The 24,825-nt window shown below is 44.3% G+C and overlaps 1 pseudogene; it reads left to right on the forward strand.

The window, feature by feature from the left end:
• Positions 1–7,107: 7,107 nt before the first annotated feature.
• LOC112635010 lies at positions 7,108–24,268 on the forward strand (annotated as a pseudogene).
• Positions 24,269–24,825: the final 557 nt, after the last annotated feature.

The raw sequence follows: 24,825 nt of genomic DNA on the forward strand, positions 1-24,825 counted from the left end.
AGGAAAGGAATGGAGAGGAAGAAAACACTTCCTTTTATTTTTTGGTTACTCTTTTTAGGGAGCACCCAGGCAATGTGAAAGTGCTCCCAATGCCTTTCTGAGTTTTCAGTGACACGATTCCTGCATTTTTACATATGGCCTGCAGGATCCAAACATGAATTCATCACGGTTGAGGTGAACATCAAATCAGGGGACGTGCACAGGGCAGTAATATGATTCCGATCAGTCAGCCAATACTCATTGAGTATCTACAGTCAGGCCAGGCTCTGTGCTTACCCTATACGGTATAAACAAAATGGACACAATCCTGGCCCTCCCAGAGTTACAGTGCAGTGCAGGAGAGCCATATGTCAACTCTGACCCTGAGATTTCTGTTACTGAGTTGAGCGTATCATGCCAAGTGCCTTCTTCTCTTTGGGCGAGTTCTTTCCCAAGAGGCTCCTGGTGCAAATAGATTACTCATAATCCCACCTCACCCCTTCACAAGGGAGAGCAGAGATATACAAATCCCAAGTTGCCACCCTCAGCCTCCCACCATGTAGGTGAAGCCGTCAGAAAGGCAGGCCACTGAGATAAAACACATCAAACCAGAGGCTCTAAATGTGTGGCCTATGGCCAAACGTGGCCAGCAAATCTATTTGGTTTGCCTTATGTAGTAGTGGCCTACACAGCATTTTTTTTAAGTGACTTGCAATTATCTTTTTTTTAATAATTTCAATTTTTTTTTTGGCCGGGCGCGGTGGCTCAAGCCTGTAATCCCAGCACTTTGGGAGGCCGAGGCGGGTGGATCACGAGGTCAGGAGATCGAGACCATCCTGGCTAACATGGTGAAACCCCGTCTCTACTGAAAATACAAAAAACTAGCCGGGCGTGGTGGCGGGCGCCTGTAGTCCCAGCTACTCGGAGGCTGAGGCAGGAGAATGGCGTGAACCTGGGAGGCGGAGCTTGCAGTGAGCCGAGATCGCGCCACTGCACTCCAGCCTGGGTGACACAGCGCGAGACTCCGTCTCAAAAAAAATAAAATAATAATAATAATAATAATAATTTCAATTTTTATTTTAGATTCAGGGGGTAAACGTGCAGGTTTGTTACATAGGTATACTGAATGATGCTGAGGTTTGGGGACAATGATTCCATCACTGGGGTAGTGACCATAGTACCCAAAAGGTAGTTTTTCAGCCCTTGTCTGCCTCCCTCCCCTCTCTAGTAGACCCCTGATGTAGTTTGAATATCTGTCCCCACCAAATCTCATGTTGAATTATAATCTCCAATATTGGAAGTGGGGCCTGGTGGGAGGTGTTTGGATCATGACGGCGAATCCCTCATGAATGTCTTAGCACCATCGCTTTGGTGATGAGTGAGTTCTCACAAGATCTGGTGTTTTAAAAGTGTGTGGCACCTCCCACTCTAACTCTCTTGCTCCTGCCCTGGTCAAGTGACATGCCTGCTCCTGCTTCACCTTCTGCCAAGAGTAAAAGCCCCCTAAGGCCTCCCCAGAAGCTGGCAAATACCAGCACCATGCCTGTACAGCCTGTAGAGCCATGAGCCAATTAAACCTCTTTTCATTATAAATTTTCCAGACTCAGGTATTACTTCATAGCAACGCAAGAATAGCCTAACATGGCCAGGCGCAGTGGTTCGTGCCTGTAATCCCAATACTTTGAGAAGCCAAGGCAGATGGATCACCTAAGATCAGGAGTTCGAGACCAGCCTGGCCAATATTGTGAAATCCCATCTCTACTAAAAATACAAAAATTAGCCAGGCGTGGTGGTGGGCACCTGTAATCCCAGCTACTCGGGAGGCTGAGGCAAGAGAATCACTTGAATCCAGGAGGCAAAGGTTGCAGTGAGCCGAGATCACGCCACTGCATTCCAGCCCGGGTGACAGAGTAACACTCCGTCTCAAAAAAAAAAAAAAGAATGGCCTATCACATCCCAATGTCTATTGTTGCCATCTTTATATCCATGTTTACCCAATGCTTACCTCCCACTTATAAGTGAGAACATGCAATATTTGGTTTCAGTTTCTGTGTTAATCACTTAGGATAATGGCCTCCAGCTGCGTCCATGTTATGGCAAAGATCACGGTTTCATTCTTTTTTATGACTGCATGGTATTCCATGGTGCATATGTACCACATTTTCTTCATCCAATTCACTGTTGATGGGCACCTAGGTTGATTCCACATCTTTACTATTGCTACACAGTATAATTAGTTGCCAAAACATTAAAAATGGAAAGTTATATACACACATACCCCTCCATATTTCCATTTTCTTTTGAAGAAAACAGAATATCTAGTGTGCACTTCTACATGGAACATACTCTGTAAGGTTTTCCATACTCTCCACCACTCCCTATTGTCCCTGACTCTGAGGTCAACAGTTATTATTTATCACTGTTTGTAGCAAAAGAGTAAAGAGAATTATGTTTATGGCCTGCATCTGTCAAAAGTGAAAAACCAAAAGCAAGATTAAAAGTTAGAGAGAACCTGTCGGGCGCCGTGGCTCACGCCTGTAATTCCAGCACTTTGGGAGGCTGAGGCGGGTGGATCACGAGGTCAAGAGATGGAGACCATCCTGGCTAACACTGTGAAACCCCGTCTCTACCAAAAATACAAAAAATTAGCCGGGTGTGGTGGCGGGCGCCTGTAGTCCCAGCTACTCAGGAGGCTGAGGCAAGAGAACCACTTGAACCCAGGAGGCAGAGGTTGCAGTGAGCCAAGATTGCGCCATTGCACTCCAGCCTGGGTGACAGAGTGAGACTCCATCTAAAAAAAAACAAAAAAAGTTGGAGAAAACCTATATCTTTATGGAAATAAAGAATATTCCTGGCTGGGCATGGTGGCTCACGCCTGTAATCCCAGCACTTTGGGAGGCCAAGGCATGTGGATCATGAGGTCAGGAGATCGAGACCATCCTGGCTTTGGTGAAACCTCTTCCCTACTAAAAAAAAAATACAAAAAATTAGCCGGGCGAGGTGGCGGGCACCTATAGTCCCAGCTACTCGGGAGGCTGAGGCAGGAGAATGGCGTGAACCCAGGAGGCAGAGCTTGCAGTGAGCTGAGATCATGCCACTGCACTCCAGCCTAGGCAACAGAGCGAGACTTCATCTCAAAAAAAAAGAATATTCCTGAAAAAAGCTTCTATTGAAGACACCACATGAAAAAATAAATGACTCTGCCAAGGTCAATAGTGAGAAGAAAAAATAAATGATATTTCACTTCACTTAATCACATTATCTGCCTGGCCTCTGTAGGTCCCAGAGTAGAGTGGGGGCTTGATATAGAACAGGGGTGGGGTAGGGAGAGGGGCCAGTGAAAGACTCCTGGGGAATATCAGAATTTACAGGCAGCTGGAGGAGCTGGAAAAGGAGCCTGAGAAACAGCACAGCAATAGGCGAAAAATCAAGAGCAAGTCACACCAGCAAAGCTGAAGAAGACAGAGATTAAGGATAAGCAGTTTCCATAAAAGATGGTACAGTAAAGGCATGTTTACTCATTCCTCTCCTGAATACACCAAAATTAACAGCAAAATTAGTAGTAGAAAAGAAGATTTTATCTGCACTGAAAATAGAAAATGGCGGCCGGGCGCGGTGGCTCAAGCCTGTAATCCCAGCACTTTGGGAGGCCGAGGCAGGCTGATCACGAGGTCATGAAATCGAGACCATCCTGGTTAACACGGTGAAACCCCGTCTCTACTAAAAATGCAAAAAATTAGCCGGGCGTGGTGCCGGGCGCCTGTAGTCCCAGCTACCCGGGAGGCTGAGGCAGGAGAATGGCGGGAACCCGGGAGGCGGAGCTTGCAGTGAGCCGAGATCGCGCCACTGCACTCCAGCCTGGGCGACTGAGCAAGACTCCGTCTCAAAAAAAAAAAAGAAAAGAAAATAGAAAATGGCTACAGCCCGGATCGTTGACCATAAGAAATATCCGCCAAGTGTAATGAAAATTGGAACCAAAACAAGGGAGGTCACCTGGAGCAGATACCTGCTCTGCTCCAGGTGACCTAGTTAGTAAAGGAATTAAGAATTAAGAATCCTTTACTGGCACAGTGAAAACTAGGGGCTTGGGGGGGTCATGGAAGAAGTAGAGAACACCCCTCAACAAGAACCCAGTGTGCACAGCAGCGGGGAGGCAGGGCTGATGACAGGCCAGTGTGGATGCCTCCTTCATTTTCCCCCTTCCAGACTGGAGAAAATGGCATGGAGAGAGGCAAAGCGAGGAGGGTGGGCCCACACAACCAATTTTACCGCTGCTGAGTCAGTTGAATACAGGTAATTAAACAGCAAATATCTAAATGAAATCTACCTATAAGCCCTGACAGCCACCGGGAGCTGAGGTGTTTTTCCAAAAGTGACGTGGAGGAAGGGGGATGCGAAAAAGAGGGAGAGGGAAGTTATCGAGCAGAGGAAATGTCAACTTGGTTCTTGGTTAGCTACAACATGATTGAGTCAGAACTGCCAATTCCCTCTAAAAAAATTCCCTCTTTATTTGAGAGCTATTTTTTTTTTAAGAGCTAAGTTGCAGAATAAGCAAATAAATCTGAATTAATACATATGAACAAAAACCCCTCCCCAATGAAAAGGGAAAAATAATAGCGAACAAAAGACAGATGATCAAAAAACACTTCAGAAAAAGTTACCCCAGCATCCTCTGTAGAATTCCAAATAAATTATGTAGCTGTCCCATCGTAAAGGATGGAGAACAGAACTCCCCACTCCTTAAGCATGGACTGCTTATAGTGACTTCCTTCCTGAGAGTGCAGTATGGAAGGGACAGGGAGCAAATTTATAGCGGGGAAATCTAATAAACACTACGTTGGGCAGGTGATCAAAGTCAGCATCAACAGTCATAAATCATACTAATATGGCCAGCTGTGGTGGCTCACACCTGTAATCCCAGCACTTTGGGAGGCTGAGGAGGGCGGATCGTGAGGTCAGGGGTTGGATACCAGCCTGGCTAACGTGGTGAAACCCTGTCTCTACTTAAAAAAAAAAATACAAAAAAAATTATCTGGGTGTGGTGGCAGGCGCCTGTAATCCCAGCTACGCAGGAGAATCATTTGAACCCGGGAGACAGGGGTTGCAGTGAGCCAAGATCGCACCATTGCACTCCAGCCTGGGCAACAGGGTAAGACTCCATTTCAAAAAATAAAAACTAAAAAAAAAATTAAAAAAATCATGGTAATACAATGTGACGAGAATGGCACTCACCTCTGAGATCTTCCTCCCCAAAAGCCATGATCCCTGTATAATCATGAGAAAAACATCTGACAAATTCCAGTAGGGGGCATCCTGTAATACTCTTACCAGTACTCCTCAAAACTTCAAGGTCATCAAAATCGAGGAAAGTCTGAGAAACTGTAACAGCCAAAAGGAGCCTAGCAGACATGAAAACTAAAGGTAATGTGGTATTCTGGAGGAGGCCCTGGAACAGGAAAATGACATTAGGTAAAAACTAAGGAAATCTGAATAAATTATGGACTTTAGTCAATAGTAATGTATCAACATCACTTCCATGATTGTAACAAATGTTCCATCCTAATGTAGACATTAATAATGGGGAAACTGTGTAGGAGCTGTATGGGAATTATCTGTACTGTATGCTCAATTTTTCTGTAAATCTAAAACTGTCCTATAAAAATAAAGTCTATTTTTAGAAAGTTATTCCTGCAAGCAAAAGAAAGATGTCAGACATATTTTTTCTATACTTGCAAAAGTTAAAGAAAGCATGGACTTTTTCAAAAAAAGATACAAGGGAAAATAACAGATGCATATTTTTAAAAAGAGAAAAAAGTGATGTGGTAGAACTTAACTGAGAAATTGGAAATAACAGGAAAGCCACCATAAAAATGAAAAATTCATTATAGAAACAGCAAGAAGTCAAATACATACTATGAAAACATAGAGAGTACATGGAGGCCAGTCTTGAAAAAAATCACCCAAAACAAAATGGAAAAGTGCAAAGGGATAAAAGTGATTGCAGAGACGCTGATGAGAATGGATCAAGGAGATACAACAGATACATGATTGGTGTTTTGAAAAAAGAATATAACAACTAGAATGGGAACGTATTCAAAGATATGGTTGAGTACGCGCACGGTGGCTCACGCCTGTAATCCCAGCTCTTTGGGAGGCCAAAGCAGGCATATCACCTGAAGTCAGGAGTTCAAGATCAGCCTGGCCAACATGGTGAAACCCCATCTCTACTAAAAATACAAAAATTAGCCGGGTATGGTGGTGCACACCTGTAATCCCAGCTACTCCAGAGGCTGAGAGAGGATAGTGGCTTGAACCTGGGAGGTGGAAGTTGCAGTGAGCCAGGATCATGCCACTGCACTCCAGCCTGAGCGACAGAATGAGACTCTGTCCCTGCCACCAAAAAATATATATATTTTTTTAATATATATATATTTTATATATATTTGTATGTATTTATATTGTAGCAGGACAAGCCACAGACAAAACTCCTCAGACACTGGATTAAAGAAGGAAGAGCTTTTTAGGTTTTTATTCGGCCGGGAGCATCTTAAGAGCCAAGCTCCCCGAAGACAGAGTTCCTGGCCCTTTTAAGGGCTTACAACTCTAAGGGGTTCCACGTGAAAGGGTCATGATAGATTGAGAGCACGTGTGGTTACAGTGGGGGGTTAATCTTTTAACCTCAGGCCTGGTCATCAGTGGCACTGGCTGGTCTTGCCACTGACCATTCCTGTTGTTTTTCAACTTTTACTTCCTCCTCTTCAGAGACAGGAGACAGTAAGAGAAATAGCTTCTCTCCCCAGTATATATACTTATAAATATATATGGTTGAAGAAAATTTCTGTCAAATAAATGAACTGAAATATTTAGATAAAAGGGCACTCTTACAGGAAAATAATGACAAAGAACCATGAACACTGAAGCCAATCCTGGAGATCCTAAATAACAAGGATAATGTAAAGAATATGGGACAGTGGTTTCCTTCCCCAAGAGTGTGCAGAGGCTTGGGTATGAGGGCCTATTTCTCTTCAGCTCCAGTTCACCCCACGGACCGAGGGTGGGCCTCTCCATCAGGACCCAGTGGTCATGTCCTGATGCGAGCTGCAATGGTCATTGTCCTCCAAAACAGGGATGGAGAAAATACCAGCCCAGGAAGCAGCAGGATCACCAAGGGTCCAATCTCAGTTTTTGGAGACCCAGTTTAAGAGTCTGACTCCAGAGCCTCACTTTGCGCAGGCCACCGACATGGAACAGGGACTCACTAGGGCTCCACCTGTTCCCCAGGTGCCTGCTCTTCCCCATGAGGAAAGCCCGGGAGACCAGGCAGCTGTGCTCCTGACAGTCAGGTACCAGCAGTTTGTGACATTTGAGGATGTGGCTGTGCACCTTACTCAGAGGAATGGGGATACCTGGACCCTGTTCAGAGGGACCCCTACAGAGATGTGAGGTTAGAGAATTATGGGAATGTGGGCCGACAGGGCATACTTCTCCACCTTCCCTCCACCAGATTCATAGTGTGAATTTTTGCCCGGCCCTGAGTCATACCCAGGCAAGTGCTTTCTCTGGAGAAACTTGCAGTCCTTACAGCAAGAATCTGCAAGAGATGGCCCAAGTATTACCTGCTCGTAAACTCCTTTTCCACAATTGTGAGATATTAAACTTGACTGATGCAATAGATGCCCCCTAGGATGCCACCACTATGTAAAATCGCAGCTCCTCGAATTACCTTTGTTAAATTTCTAGTATCAGAGTCCAAGGAAGCCCTCTGCTACGACCAGACGCACTTTGAACCCAGTTTATTCAGAAACCATGGTTGGTGGTCATCTTCTACTTGTGTTCTGAGAAACCACAAAATTCAACTTCAGCTCTTCAGTTATGATCTCGTCATATTGTTTTAGAATGTGAAACATATGCTGTGTGCTCCTCCTTTTATGTAGTGAATACAACCTGCCCCTTATGATGGCTAACTCCCCGTGACCCCTGGGCTTTCCTCACGTTTAACACTCTGGTTTTCTCCTTCCTGAAGTCCCTGTGGCCCTCTTCAGGGTCCTACCCTCCTCCCCTTTATTCTTTGTAGTTCTGTACAGATTGATGCACTTTTATCACCTTTTCTGATGAAATGTTCCTTAGTCTTTCTTTGATGGAGGGGAGAAGGGAGGAAAAGAAGTTAAATTTTATGTTGGGGCATCAAAACAAATGTCTACTTAATAACTTTGTAAACTCTAAAGTGATATATATAATTGTAAAGTACTATTAATTTTATCTAATAATTACAGAGTGTTCAACAGTTAAAGAAAAAAAAAAGAACGCTGGCTCACGCCTGTAATCCCAGCACTTTGGGAGGCTGAGGCAGGAAAATGGTTCAAGACCAACCTGAGCAACATAATGAGACACTGTCTCTACAAAAAAAAAAAAAAAAAGAAGAAGAAGAAGAAGAATGCCATAGAAAACTAAGCAGAGAGGCTGGGCGCGGTGGCTCACGCCTGTAATCCCAGCACTTTGGGAGGCCGAGGCAGGCGGATCACAAGGTCAGGAGATCGAGACCATCCTGGCTAACACGGTGAAACCTTGTCTCTACTAAAAATACAAAAAATTAGCCGGGCGTGGTGGTGGGCGCCTGTAGTCACAGCTACTTGGGAGGCTGAGGCAGAAGAATGGCGTGAACCCGGGAGGTGGAGCTTGCAGTGAGCCGAGATCACACCACTGCACTCCAACCTGGGTGATAGAGTGAGACTCTGTCTCAGAAAAAAAAAAAAGAAAGAAAGAAAGAAAAAAGAAAACCGAGTAGAGAAAAACATAACACCTATAAAGTTTTTTTAAATCAGGCCTCAGACTTACTCACAGCAACACTCAGAGCTAAAAGGCCAAGGGGGAATGCTTACAGAGTTCTGAGTAAATGGGAAAAAATACACCCCAGTAATTTTATAAACAGGCAAAGTGTTGCTCATTTAAAAGGTAACAGAAAACATTCACAATGGTGAATAAAACATGGTGATGATAACATGCAGCCATGCAAGAGATGAATCAAATGATATTTAAAAATTGGGTATGAGAAATCAAAAATGGTAACAAGGGACTAGCAGTGAGCATTGGATCCATTCAGATATGAACCAATGCTAAACAAGCATAAGAATTATTATTATACAACAGAACATAAATATTGCAAATCTTAATAATGTAAAAAATAGTAATATACTGTTTTGAAGGTTTGCGGTCAGGGTAAAGACAGGAGAAAGTTTAAGAGAGCTAATTTCGGCCAGGCATGTTGACTCATGCCTGTAATCCCAGCACTTTGGGAGGTCAAGGTGGGTGGATCACCTGAGCCCAGGAGTTCGAGACCAGCCTGGCCAACATGGAGAAATCCTGTCTCTACTAAAAATACAAAAAATTAGTTGGGCGTGGTGGCAGGCGCCTGTAGTCCCAGCTACTCAGGAGGCTGAGGCAGGAGAATGACTTGAACCAGGGAGGCGGAGGTTGCAGCGAGCTGAGATCATGCCATTGCACTCCAGCCTGGGCGACAGAGCAAGACTCTGTCTCAACAAAAAAAAAGAGAGAGCTAATTTCCTCATCTTCCTCTGGAAATGTTAACTGTTAGTTTGCAAAGTTGGCAAATCAGGAAAAATAAACTATAATGGTTAACTTTATCTGTGAACTTGACTGGGCCATGGGGTGCGCAGTTATTGATTAAACATTATTCTCAGTGGGTCTATGAGATTGTTTCTGGGTGAGATTCACATTTGAATCAGTAGACTGAGTAAAGCAGATTGCCCTCATTGGTGAGGCTCATCCAATCCACCAAAGACACGAATCAAACAAAGGGTTAAATGAAGGAGAATTTACTCTCTGCCTATATTCATGCTGGAACATCAGTATTCTCCTGCCTTTGGACTTGGACTTGAACTAGAACTTATACCATCAGCTTTCCCTGTTCTCTAGTTTTCTGACTGCAAATCTTGGAACTTCTCGGCCCTCATAATTACATGATTGTGTGAACCAATTTCATTTTTTTTCTTTTTTACATTTTTTTAGAGACAGGATCTCACTCTGTTGCCTAAGCTAGAGTGCAATGACTCATCGTAACTTCAAGCTCCTGGACTTAAGTGATTCTGCTGCCGCTCAGCCTCCCAAGTAGCTGGACTACAGGTACGCACCACCAGACCTGGCTAGTTTCTTTTTTCTTTTTTCTTAGAGATAAGTTCTCACTGCCTTGCCCAGGCTGGTCCTACACTCCCGGTCTCAAGCAATCCTCCTGTCTCAGCCTCCCTAAGCACAACCTTCGCCTCCTGGGTTCAAGCAATTCTGGTACCTCAGCCTCCTGAGTAGCTGCGACTATAGGCGCCTGCCACCACGCCCGACTAACTTTTGTGTTTTTAGTAGAGACAGAGTTTCACCATGCTGGTCAGGCTGGTCTCGAACTCCTGACCTCAGGTGATCCGCCTGCCTCAGCCTCCCAAAGTGCTGGGATTTACAGGCGTGAGCCACCTCGCCCAGACTTTTATTGTTGTTTTAAAGTATACTCCTTTTAGTTATATATTTTTTTAAGTTAACTGTAAAACAGCCTTAGGCAGGTCCTTCAGGAGGTATTTCAGAAGAAGGCATTGTTATCATAGGAGATGACAGCTCTATACATGTTATTGCCCCTGAGTGGGATAAGATGTGGTGGTAGAAGACAGTGATATTGATGATCTTGACCCTAGGCTAATGTGTTTGTATCTTAGATTAAAAAAAAAAAAAAAAAAAAAAAGAGCTTAAAAAGAAAAAAATCTAAAAGTTAAAAAAGAATAGGACAAGGATATAAAGAAAGAACATATTTTTGTACAGCTGAACAATGTTTGTGTTTTAAGCTATTATTGCAAAAGAGTCAAAAAGTTGAAAAAAATTAGAAGTGCCTAAAATAAAAAAGTTACAGTAGCCTATGTATGCTAATTTATTATTATATAAAGAAAAATACTTTTTATAAGTTTTGTGTAGCCTAAGTGTACAGTGTTTATAAAGTTTACTGTACTATTCAGTTACGTCCTAGGCCTTCACATTCACTTGCCACTTACTGACTCACCCAAAGCAACTTCCACTCCTGCAAGCTCCATTCAGGGTAAGTGTCCTATACAGATGTATCACTTTTTACCATTTTTTAGTATTATTATTTTTTGTAGAGATGGGGTCTCCTTATGTTGCCCAGGCTGGTCTCAAACTCCTGGCCTCAAGCTGTTCTCCCACCTCAGCCTCCTGAAGGCCTGGGATGACAGGAGTAAGCCACCTCAACCAGCTGTGTTTTATCTTTCATACTGTATTTTTACTGTACCTTTTCTATGTTCAGATACACACATACTTACCATTACAATTGTGTTACAAGTGCCTACAGTATTCAGTACAAAAACATTGCAAATTAAAAATAAAATTATAAGCCCTCCAAATGACTGAAGGGACCATCGCTTGGCCAAGGGGACCCCAAAGTAGCCTGGAAAACTCAGTTATCAGGGCCAGGCACTATGGCTCATGCCTGTAATCCCAGTAGTTTGGGAGGCTGAGGTGGGAGGATCACTTGGGGCCACAAGTTCGAGACCAGCGTAGGCAACATAGCAAGACCCAGCATCTACTCCCACAAAAAAACAAAATTTTTAATTAGCCATGCATGGTGGCACACACCTGTAGTCCCAACTACTCAGGAAACTGAAGTCATAGGACCACTTAAGCCTAAGAGTTTGAAGCTGTAGTGAGCTCTGAGCACACCACTGCACTCCAGACTGTGTGACAGAGCCAGACTCTGTCTCAAAAAGAAAAAAGAAAAAAAGAAGAAAGATGAAGAAGGAGAGGGAGGGAGGGAGGGAGGGAGGAAGGAAAGAAGGAAGGAAGGAAGGAAGGAAGGAAGGAAGGAAGGAAGGAAGGAAGGAAGGAAGGAAGGAAGGAAGGAAGGATCAGACACATATCAACAAATGACCTGATGCTTCCCTTTCTTCTTTGCCTGATACAAGACCGCTGACCAGAAAGTGGCTCTGGACATTCTATGGAGAATGCACAGTGAGGGTTTTCATGTCCTCTGCTTCATCTTTTGATGTGAGAGGGTTGAAAACTCCACGCTTGGATTATAGTAACCCTGCCATTTTTTTTAACATGGGTTCCATGGAAAAGCATGAAGCTCAATTGCGCATGCACATGTTTCACCTTTTATAACTATTCATCACTCTTCCTATAGCTTATTGAGTACATCTATTTGGCCACCCTACTCAGCATAAATTTCTGTTCCCTTTGTCCGTCCCTCGAGGTGTCTGTTTCTGGATTCTGTTTGGAGGCTATGCTTCCCAGCGTCAGAATGGTCTGCAGTCTGCAGCCCTTTATGAGAGGTAAAGCTCTACTTTTCAGATTTATGAACTCTTCATTTTTCAGTTGACAAAATGCTGTAAATGTTTGTAGCCTAGGTGCAATAGGCTATACTCTTTATATTAGGAGTATAGTAGGCTATGCCATCTAGGTTTGTATAAGAGCACTCTATGATGTTTGCACAATGAATTTCTCCAACAATGCATTTCTCAGAACATATCTCTGTCATTAAATAAGGCATGACTATACATATATATATATGTATGTATGTATGTATGTATCTCATACTGGTTCTGTTTCTCTAAAGAACTCAAGCTAAGAGAGGCTTTTGGTACCAAAAGTGCTTCTGGATTAACAAAATGTTAAGAATGAATTTTCTTTCTTTCTTTCTTCCTTTTTTAAGAGACACAGTCTTGCTCTGTCACCCAAGCTGGAGTGGTGGCGTGATCGTAGTTCACTGCAGGGTCAAACTCCTGGGCTCAAGCTACCCTCCCACCTCAGCCTCCCAAGTAGCTGGGACTACAAATGTGTGCTCTGGCTAATTTTTTATTTTTTGTAGAGACGAGGGTCTCACTATGTCGCCCAGGCTGGTTTCAAACTTCTGGCCTCAAGAGAGCTTCCTTCCTCAGCCTCCCAAAGTGCTGGGGTTACAGACATGAGCCACTGTGCCCATCAGGACAAATTTTCTGGATGATTCTGAGTTTTCTGGAATTGGATCTCTAATCTGATTAGATTTAAAGATGCTAATAACTCAACTTCCCATGATAAAGAGAACACTGATAATCCATAGGGATAAGCAAAATATCTCTATCAAAGCAACTCCTCATTAACCACTTACAAGAAACAAGGAGCTGAGTGACTGTGCACATGATACTTTCAAACATTTTTAGAAAACTGACAAATATAATGAATGTCCCATGGTGAGCAAGTCTATGCAAACCTACCATCAAAGACCAAGCAGAAAGCTGAGAAGCCAAAAAAAAAAAGAGAGAGATTGACAAATCCAGTTTCTCAGCGAGAAACATTGAAAAGGGACATCCGAACAGAAGCATAGTCTCAGGTGGCTTCTGTGGATTTCTGTGCCATTGCTTCCAAGCCCCAGGGCTTGTAAACCATAGGGAAGGAATGTGTAGGACAATTGAAGTTCACCCCTCAGGGAAAGGCAAGAATGCTATATGAGTCTGCTTAAGGGCAAGACTTATGGTCAGGGTTGTTTTGATCTGAAAATAGACTTTAGAGTAACAGTATAGATAAAGTAGTCTGGGCAATGTGGCTCATGCCTGTAATCCTAGCACTTTGGGAAGCTGAGGTGGGCAGATCACCCGAGATCAGGAGTTCAAGACCAGCCTGGCCAACATGGTTAAACCCCGTCTCTACTAAAAAAAAAAAAAAAAATACAAAAAATTAGCTGGGCATGGTGGTGCATGCCTGCAATCCCAGTTGCTTCAGAGGCTGAGGCAGGAGAATCACTTGATCCTGGAAGGCAGAGGTTGCAGTGAGCCAAGATCATGCCTCTGCACTCCAGCCTGGGTGACAAAGCGAGACTCCATCAAAAAAAAAAAAAAAAAGGAAAAAAAGTATAGATAAAATCAAAATCATAGCGGCATTCCTGGAACTGGGGTTAATCAGAAGTCGACGTGGCAGATTAGCATCCATGATGGAGTTACTTTAGCCTCCACAAAGAGGTTAGCTGGTTGCTCCTATTGTCACCAAAGTGGTTAAATGATGAGCTCAGGGAATGGCTGAATTACAAAACAATTTTAAGTCTTATCCTCACAGGGTCTGCTGTTAAAGTGAGGGCATTGATTGGGAAAGAATGGGATTCTGGTCTTTGGAATGGGGACATGTGGGAAGATCCTGATGAAGCTGGGAACATTGAACCCCTACATTCTGGTGGATCTTCTTTGCCAGTGAAAGAGGCCTCCCCATCCCCAGTGGAGGCATCCTACCTGAGGCTCCTCACTCACTCACTTCATAATTAAACAATTCCCCTTCACTGTATCATCATGACTCCCTCACTGCCTCTCCATTTTCCTAAAATGTGTTGAAGTGATTCATCTGCTGGCATCTCTTCTTCCATTCTGTTGGGATGATCAGACCCAACACCAGGTCATGGGGGTGACGAAGTCTAGCAGAGTCAAAGGAATGAGAAAAGACAGTTTGAGAGAGAAAGTGCGTCCAGGGGGCCATCACTAAGAATGAAGGCCCCGAACTGTGGAAGCCCAGACTATTTATTGGTGATCAAACAAAGAAACAGGTGGTGAGAATGTGGGGGTTGAAAGGAAGTGTTGTATTAAGCATATGATTTACAGCTGTGATGGTTTAGCATCTGCTCTGCTACTTGAGATAGTGGAGAGCAGGTTCTTTTAACTCAAGACACAACCAACCCTGGGAGAGCAAGAAGCAAGGAGCCAGAAAGTCTGGACACATTCCAGAGCCACTAGCCCTGGATTCTATCCAAGCCACAAGGGGTTTTATGCCCTGGGCTTAGATTATGGTGCATCAGGGTAGCCTTCCACCCGTTAGCACAGAGCTTGGTGTTCCAAAGGCCACAAGGGGTTTTAGACCCTGGACCTGGTTTTGACTTGGTTTGAATTGCTTGACAGGACTGGTCTTGGGAACGTGCCTACTCCATTTGAGTGGAAGCATGGACATGTTCCAAGACTCTTTTACATTATGTCAGACATGCAAGCCCTGCCTCGGCTTCTCTCCCAACACTCAGCTTTTCTCCCAACACATTCCCTTTGCCCCAGTAGAGTCATACCTTCCATACCCACCCTTTAGTATTTTAGTGGGATCTTTAGCACAAGAGGTAAGTCAATCTGCCATTTTTATTAGAAGCTTCCTTCTTTATTTAAAAAATATTTGTGTAAGTGGTCTGCTTTAAAGAGTATTTTATGTGGAGCCAGGCACAGTGGCTCATACCTGTAATTCCAGCGCTTTGGGAGGTCAAGGTGGGCAGATCACAAGGTCAGGAGATTGAGACCATCCTGGCTAACACGGTGAAACCCCATCTCTACTAAAAATACAAAAAATTAGCCGGGTGTGGTGGCGGGCACCTGTAGTCCCAGCTACTTGCAAGCTGAGGTTAAGGGAGGAGACCACCCCCTCGTATTGTCTTATGCCCAATTTCTGCCTCCAAAGAAAGAATAAGTAAAAACTAAAAGGCAGAAATGAAATCCACAGTCAGACAGCCCAGCACCACACCCTGGGCCTGGTAGTTAAAGAATGACCCCTGACCTAATAGCTTATTTGCATAAAAAAGGCACTGTGAAGATCCCTGTCCTGTTCAGTTCCTTTCTAATTACCAGTGTATGCAGCCCCCAGTCACGTACCCGCTGCTTGCTCAATCAATCACAACCCTCTCACGTGGACCCCCTTAGAGTTGTGAGCCCTTAAAAGGGACAGGAATTGCTCACGCGGGGAGCTCAGCTCTTGAGACAGGAGTCTTGCCGATGCTGCCGGCCAAATAAACCCCTTCCTTCTTTAACTCGGTGTCTGAGGGGTTTTGTCTGTGGCTCTTCCTGCTACAAGGCAGGAAAATGGCGTGAACCTGGGAGGCAGAGATTGCAGTGAGCTGAGATGGTGCCACTGCACTCCAGCCTGGGCAACAGAGCAAAACTCCATCTCAAAAAAAAGAGTATTTTATGTGATTAATTATTCTAATAGTACTCAGTGCTTCTGCCATGAAAAGAAATAAGAGCTGGGCATGGTGGCTCACACCTGTAATCCCAGCACTTTGGGAGGCTAAGGCAGGTGGATCACCTTATATCAGGAGTTTGAGACCAGCCTGGCCAACATGGTGAAACCCTGTCTCTATTAAAAATACAAAATTTTGCTGGGTGTGGTGGCAGGCGCCTGTAATCACAGCTACTCGGGAGGCTGAGACAGGAGAATCACTTGAATCTGGGAGGCAGAGATTGCAGTGAGCCGAGATTGCACCACTGCACTCCAGCCTGGGTGACAGAGTAAGGACTACCATCTCAAAAAAAAGAAAAAGAAAAAGAAAAGAAAAGAAAAAATAATTATCGTAGTAGTTAGCTTTATGTCTTTAAAGAACATGCTAAAGTTTCTGGGTTCTCCAGAGAAACAGAACCAATAAGAGATACTATACAAGGGAACTTCAACAAGTTTGTTTTTTAAAATGGAATTAAAAGATAAAAATAAAAAACATAAACCGTATTTTTCAATATAAGTTTCATGAAGGTCAAGATACTTTTGTAAGTAATTATACCAGCCATTTAGTTCATTTCTAAAGTACAAAGCGTCCTGGAAATCTAACCATGTCAATGCAGTCTTTTTTACATTATTAACTGAAGAAAAATAGGTGCCCATTACAGATGTTTTAAGATTAGGAAGCAAAAAGCAGTCAGAAGCAGTCAAATCAGGACTGTAAGGTGGATGCCTAATGACTCTCAACAAAACTCTCCCAAAACTGCCCTTGATTGATGGGAAGAAGGAGCAGGAGCATTGTGGTGGAGAAAGACTCCCTGGTGAAGCTTTCCCAGGCATTTTTCTGCTAAAGTTTTGGCTAATTTTCTCAAAACACTCTCATAAGCAGATGTTATCATACTTTCACCCTCCAGAAGATCAACAAGCAGAATGCCTTAAGCATCCCAAAAACTGTTGCCATGACCTTTGCTCTTAACTAGTTCACTTTTGCATTGACTGAACTACTTCCACTACTTGGTAGACATTGCTCTTTTTTTTTTTTTTTTTTTTTTTTTTGAATTAGGTATTAAAAGTAAAGACATTGCTTTCCTTGTGCTTTGTCTTCAGAATTTTACTGGTAAAGCCATGTTTCATCTCTTGTTGCAATTCTTCAAAGAAATGCTTCAGGATATTGATTGCCCTGGTTTAAAATTTCCGTTGACAGTTCTGCTGTTGTCTGCAGCTGATCTGGGTGCAACAATTTGGCACCCATTGAGTGGAAAGTTTGCTCACCTTCCATTTGTCAGTCAGAATTGTGAAAGCTGAATCAATTGAGATGTCTGTGGTATTGGCTATTGTGCATATTGGTTCTCTTCAATTAGGGCATGAACAAGATGAATTTTGTCCTCAAAAATTGATGTGGATGGTTTGCTGCCAGAGGCTTCATCTTCCACATCATCTTGTCCCATCTTAAAATGAGTTTTCCATTTGCAAACCTGATTTCTTTGGGGTATTGCTCCCATAAACTTTTTATAAAGCATCAGTGATTTCACCATTCTTCTACCCAAGCTTCACCATGAATTTGATGTTTGTTTTTTCTTCACTTTTAGCAGAATTCATGTTGCTCTGAAAGAGACTCTTATTTTTTGTCTTTCTTTTTTCTTTTTTTTAATTTAAAGCAGCTTTATTTGTAACTGCCACAGATTGGAAGCAACCAAAATGCCCTTCAGTAGGTGAGTGGATAACCATAGTCTATCCACACAGTCCATCCACTCAGCACTAAACAGAAATGCGCTGTCATGCTATGAAAAGACATGAGAAGGTAACAACATGCTGCTAAGTGAAAGAAGCCAGCTGAAAAGACTGTATACTGTAGGGTTCCCACTGCACCACATTCTGGAACAGGCAGCACCAAGGAGATGGGAAAAGAATCAGTGGTGATTAGAAGGAAGGGATGAATGAATGGAGCACAGGGCCCTCTTGGGGCAGTGAAACTGCTGTGTGTGATGCTATAACAGTGGATGCACAGCAGATATTCATTTATCAAAACCTGCAGGCGGGCGCGGTGACTCACGCCTGTAATCGCAGCATTTTGGGAGGCCAAGGTGTGCAGATCACCTGAGGTCAGGAGTTCAAGACCAGCCTGGCCAATATGGCAAAACCCTGTCTCTACTAAAAATAGAAAAATTAGCCAGGTGTGGTGGCAGGCACCTTCAATCCCAGCTACTCTGGAGGCTGAGGCAGGAGAATCGCTTGAACCCGGGAGGCAGAGGTTGCAGTGAGCCGAGATTGCACCAATGCACTCCAGCCTGGGTGACAGAGTGAGACCCCACCTCAAAAATTAAAAAAAAAAAAACCCCACAGAGCGTGCCACACCAAGAGGGACCCCCATGTAAACTGCGGACTTTGGGTGATCATGATGTGGCCATGTAGGGTCATTATTATAACAAATGCACTACTTGGGGTGAAGGGTGTTAATAATGGGGGAGGCTGTGCATGTGTATTGTGGGGTGTCGGGGGTGTGTGGGAACTCTATCATCTGCTCAATTTTGCTATGAACCTAATACTGCTCTAAAAAATAAAGTCTATTAAAAAAAAAAAAACAGGCTAGGTATGGTGGCACACACCTGTATTCTCAGCTGCTTGGGAGGCTGAGGTGGGAGGATTGCCTGAGGCCAGGAGTTTGAGACCAGCCTGGGCAACATAGTGAGACCTCCATCTCTGCAAAAAACTTTAAAAATTAGCCGAGCATGGTGCCACACATCTGTACTCCCAGCTACTCAGGAGGCTGAGGAGTGAGGATCGCTTGAGCCTGGGAGTTTGAGGCTACAGTGAGCTACGATCATAAGAAAATGTAGAAGAAGGCCAGGCATGGTGGCTCACGCCTGTAATCCCAGCACTTTGGGAGGGCGAGGTGGGCAGATCACCCGAGGTTGGGAGTTTGAGACTAGCCTGACCAACATGGAGAAACCCTGTCTCTACTAAAAAACACAAAATTAGCCAGGTGTGGTGGCACACACCTGTAATCCCAGTTACTCGGGAGGCTGAGGCAGGAGAATTGCTTGAACCCAGGAGGGAGAGGTTGCAGGGAGCTGAGGTCGCGCCATTGCACTCCAGCCTGGGCAACAAGAGTGAAACTCCATCTAAACAAAAAAAAAAAAAAGAAAGAAAGAAAAGAGAGAAAAGAAAGAAGGAAGGAAGAAAAAGAAAGAAAAGAGAGAAGAGAAGGAAGGGAGGGAGGGAGGAAGAAAAGAAAAGAACAGAAAAGAAAAGAAAAGAGAAAAGAAAAGGAAAAGGAGAAAATCTTTGGGACTGGGAGTCATTGAGGAATTCTTAACCATGACAACAAAAGCAGATCCTTAAAAAGAAAAAAAATTGACAAATCAGACTTCACCAAAATTAAAAAGAAGAAAACCTTTTCTCTGCAAAACACTCCTTAAGAGGATGTAAAAGATAAGCTATGGACTGGGACAAAATATTTACAAACCACACACATGCAAAAGCCGTACATCTAAAACATGTAACGACAAGGCGCAGCTGGGAGCAAGACTGAGAGGATGAGCAGTGGCAGACTTGCCGGCTGCAGCAGTGCTCCATGAGTGAGTGGCCGCTGCATGCCTCCCCGCACGTCCAAGGCAGCTCTCGTGGCCTCCAGCTGACAGTGCCACCCGGAGTCAACCCGAGGCCAGAAGGCTCGGCCTTATGCTGGAGACCCATCCTGGGCACCTCCCGTGTTCCTTGTGGGAACATCTGCTTCTGCAGAAGGCGGAAAAGGTTGAGGTTGGAAGCTGTGCGGATGGAATTTGGAAAGAAGGAACGGTGAGAGTGCAGGGAAGGGAGGCAGGGAGCCCCCCGCACGGCAAGGTGGTGGCCAAGCGCTCCAGGGAAGAGGACTTGGGCTCTGCCCAGTCCCAGAGCGTCAGATGGTGACACTCTATCTCACTGATGCTAAGGCGCACTCTCTCATCTTATCATTTCTAATGTCAGGGTGTGCCTTATAATCAACAGGCCACAAAGGTCATAAGCCACACTCACAAGAACCAGGAAGTTAATTGTAAAATATTCCTTGTCCTTGATCATTGTGGCACAGAGGATCAGACTCACCCTGCAAACACAATCACTAGGGAAGGTGCATCTCCAAGGGGAACGCCAGCCTTTCCCACCACCCCCCACTCAGAGGAAGCCCAAATGCAAACAGACCCAGGTCAACTGGGCCCCTCTCCAGCTCCTGACCAGCAGCTCTGGATCCCTGGGTGGGGTGCAGCTGCCCTTCCCCACCGCCACTCAGAATAACTAAGAAAGCCTGCCCACCTGCCTGAACGTGGCAGGGGAAGAACAGTTCCCTCTGTGTAAGACACGCAGCTGCATCGCAGAAGCCTCCGCAGAGTGCTGGGCTGCAGAGCACAGTGCACAACTAGGGCACCTCCCTCCCTCCCCTGCCAGCGCGCGCGCACACACACACACACACACACACACACACACACACACACACACGGCGCACACGGCCACAAAGGCACAGCCCCAGGCCAGGAGCACACAACTGCCCTCAAATGCCCTCACCAGCCTCAAAGGGGAGGCCACGTCCATGTGACTTCAAACATCAATACTAGACTAGGATGCAACCAGGAAGCTGAGTCAGGGCCACACACCTCCTACACCCCCATCTGTGTCCTCCCCCAACCCCTCCAAAGGAGTCTGCACAGGGGCTGGCCGGGACCCTTGGGTAGACAGCTGCAACCTCTGCAGGGCATTTACACCATGAGCTACGAGTACTTATTGGGGTTCAGCTGGAAGGTGGCTCCCTCTGACCATCTCCCCAGGACACACACGAGCTTTCTGCCATTCTCTCTGACGGGGTTGGCCTGCTTGGCACGGGAAGTCTCCACAGATAAGTCTGTCTGCAATGACCTGATAGCTCAGTGGCTTAGAGGAAGCTATCCTCCAGCACTCCCCAGCCACAGAGCAAGGGGCTCTTTTCAAACTGATTTCTTACCCTTCTTAGTGTCTCAAACTAGATCCTGTCCAGACGTGTTATAATAAAGTTAGTAAGAATTTATTTTGGGGCTAAAATTTTTTTAATCCATGCATAGTTTTTTTCATAATATGCATTTTTTCATAAACTTTTTAAGACCCTCTTGTATATACTGGACTGTAGCCTGAGTCTGAAAGCCTTAGAACCAGGAGATCCAATGGTGTAAGTTTTATTCTGATTCTGAATCCAAAACCAGAAGAATGACGTGTTAGCTCAAAGACAGAGTGTAAATTTCCATTTACTTGGCCTTTTACTCTAGTCAGCCCTTCATAGGATTGGATGAGCCCCACTCACCCTAGGGAGGACAATCTGCATTACTTAGTTTACCAATTCAAAGGCTAATCTCATCCAGAAACACCTTCACAGGTATATCCAGAATAATATTTAACCAAATATTTTGGCATTCCATGGCCCAGTCAAGCTGGCACATAAAATTAATTGTCACAAGTCCACCCCTTGTCAACTTGGCACCCACATGTATCTTCTGAAACCATTCTTATTCTCAAATAAAAACAATGACAAGGTCATAATTCCACCCGACATGATACAATCATTCCACATACAACTGAAAATGCACTACCTCTTCCCCAGAAGAGAAGGCAAAGTCCTTAAATGATGTTTGTTCTTCTCAATATCTCATAATTTAAACACTATGATGTAAAATGTAAAATAGTTAAATACTATGATATAGAGTCAATACATTTTATGTTACAAGACAGGAAATAAGAGAGGAAAGAAAACAAAGATATTTTATACATATTCATTACAAAACAAGGAGAGTATATCTGAGACCAGCCTGGGCAAAATGGTGATACCCCATTTCTATTGATAATAATTAATTTAAAAATAAAAAATAAATTTAAAAAAGGAGAAGTACTTATGATAATTACAGTCTTCATTTCTGTAAGTGATCATGTGATCATAGCTGATATTTATAACTACCTTTTTCCACTACCCATTCTGTATGTCCTTTGCCTTCAGCAAGGACCTCACTCAGCTGGTTGTGGTTCTTTATCTGGTAGAGTGAACCAAACCTTCATTCCTGCAGGGACTGGGCCATTAGTAGTCCTGCGTGGATTGGGCTGTTGTAGTTTTCCATCGACATTAATCACAGGCATGACAATACTAAGAGATGCACTCAGGGGACTCCTGTATTCCAGGCATATTCCTCCTTACCTTCATCGTGAAGTAGCAGTCCAATTTCCCCTTGGTAGACAGGATCAATCACCAACCAGCACAGTAATTCCCTTCTTTGCCTGTTGTTTCAGAGGTATAAGGAGTCTGAAGTGACTGGGTGGCAGTCTTAAGATCCAGTTCAATTGAATCATTGCTCTCTCTCGGTGGGAGAATTGTTCCTGTTGGAACTAAGACCAGTAGACCAGCGTAGCATAAGGTTTCAGAAACTGGAAGCAAAAATTTTGCTAGTGGGTCACTAGGGATAATAGTGAGTGGTGCCACTCCCTTTTCTACCCCTTGATTCCCGGACCAGTGAATCTTGGCTATGGGAGAAACAGCACCATATGATGGACGCTGATTCAGAGCACATTTAGACCCCGGAGAACATATTGCTGCAGCTCTGTAATACATTGCCATCTAGCTGGTGCTGTAACTGCATCTCCAAATAATCCTATCATCTTATCACACCCATTGGTTCATGAGACATGGTAAGACCACTGAATTCCATGAGGATGGTCTCACTGCTACACTTGTTTTGCTGAGAAGTGAGTTCCTAAATCAGAAGCAATGCTGAGTGGAATATCGTGACAATGGATAAAGCATTCTATAAGTCCACAAATGGTAATTTTGGCAGAAGCAGTGTGTAAGGATGGAAAATTGTTATCCAGAGTAAATTTCTGTTCCAATGAGAACAAAATACTGCTTCTTCCAAGATGAAAATAGTCTAATGTAATCAATCTGCCATCAGGTAGCTGACTGATCATGCTGGTGAATGACGCCATATCAGGGACTCTGTGTTGGTCTCTGCTGCTGACAGATTGGGCATTCAGCAGTGGCTGTAGCCAGATCAGCCTTGGTGAGTGGAAGTCCATGTTACTAAGCCCATGCATAATGTCCATCCTTGCCACCATGGCCACTTTATTCATGAGCCCACTGGGCAATGGCAGGGGTTCCTAGAGAATGAGGCTAACTGATATCTACAGAATGGGTTAGCCAATCAATTTGTTATTTTAATAAATAACTTCTGAGATCACCCTCTGGTAAGCATTCACATGGGACACAAATATCTTCATTATTTTCCCATTCAAGAGGTCTATCCACATACCTCTTCCCCAAATTTCCTTGTCACCAATTATCCAATCATGTTCCTTCCAAGTCCCTGATCATCCATCCAAACCATTGACCACAGAACATGAATCAGAATATACTTGCACATCTGGCATCTATCTTTTCAAGAAAAGTGAACTGGCTTAAACTGCTTAAACTTCTGCACATTGGGCCACACGTATGGTGCATGCCTGTATTCCCAGCAATTCAGAATGGTGAGGTAGAGGATGACTTAAGCCCAGGAGCTCAAGACCACCCTAGGAACATAGCTGACACTGCCCCTATAAATTTTATAAAAGTAACCAAGGAAGAAAACGGGGGATAAATGAAAATTAACCCAGCTTGCAGCACACTCAGCATTAATCAGTAGGTCAGCCTGCTCCCTGACCTGCTTCTTCACAGTTGTTTGGTGCCTATTGTTCTAAAATCATGTAGACCTTAAATTATTCCCCTAAACTATCCTATAGATAACACCTAAACATTATGAAACATTAAGATTTCCCTTTGAGCTGGATGAGGCGGCTTGTGCCTGTCATCCTAGCACTTTGGGAGGCTGAGGTGGAAGGACTGCTTGAGCCCAGGACCTTGAGACCAGCCTAAGCAATACAATGAGACCTTGTCTCTAAAAAAAAAAAAAAAAAAAAATTCCCTTCAGGTCCTGCATTCTGAAGAAACTGCTCAGCTGAGAACCACATGGACACCAGCTGATCTGAAAGATTCCACTGACTAACCTGGTCTGAAGGGCCCCACTAACTCACCTGGTCTGAAGGACCCCACTGACTCAACTGGTCTGAAAAATGCCATTCATTCAGCTGGTCTAAAGGACCCACTGACTCCAGTGGATCTGAAGGACCCCACTGATACCAGCTGATCTGAAAGATCCCGCTGACACCAGCTGATCTGGAGGACCCCATTGACTCAACCAATCTGAAGAACCCCACTGACTTAGCTGATCTGAAGGACCCCATTGACTCAACTGATCTGAAGAACCCCACTGACTTCAGCTGATCTGAAGAACCCCACTGACACCAGCTGATTGGAAAGATACCACTGACTCAGCTAGTCTGAAAGATCCCACTGACTCAGCTGATCTGAAGGACCCCAGTTTATATGACTCAGCTGGTCTGAAAGACCCAATTGATACCAGCTGATCTGAAGGACCCCACTGACTCAACTGATCTGAAGAACCCCATGATGCCAGCTGATCTGAAGGACCCCACTGACACCAGCTGGTCTAAAGGACCCCATGAGGAGCTGGCCCACCAAAGAATGCAGTTTCCATATCCTGATTATTTTCTCTGTCTTGTGCTGCCCAATCAACAATCCCAATTCTCCAGCCTCTCATCCTCCACAATCCCCTTAAAAACCCCAGCTCAGAACTCCTACGGGACATGAATTTGAGGATCTCCTCCCAGCTCCACATCTGGTTGCCCATGATAATTACATGTTTTCTCTTCTGCATCCCTGCTGTCTCAGTGTAATTGGTCTATTACTGTGCAGGAGGCATATGAACCTGTTGGTCATGTAACAAAGTGAAATCCTATCTGTTTTTATTTCTTTTTTAG

This window comes from Theropithecus gelada, chromosome 11 (assembly GCF_003255815.1).
Source record: "Theropithecus gelada isolate Dixy chromosome 11, Tgel_1.0, whole genome shotgun sequence".
NCBI lineage: Eukaryota > Metazoa > Chordata > Mammalia > Primates > Cercopithecidae > Theropithecus > Theropithecus gelada.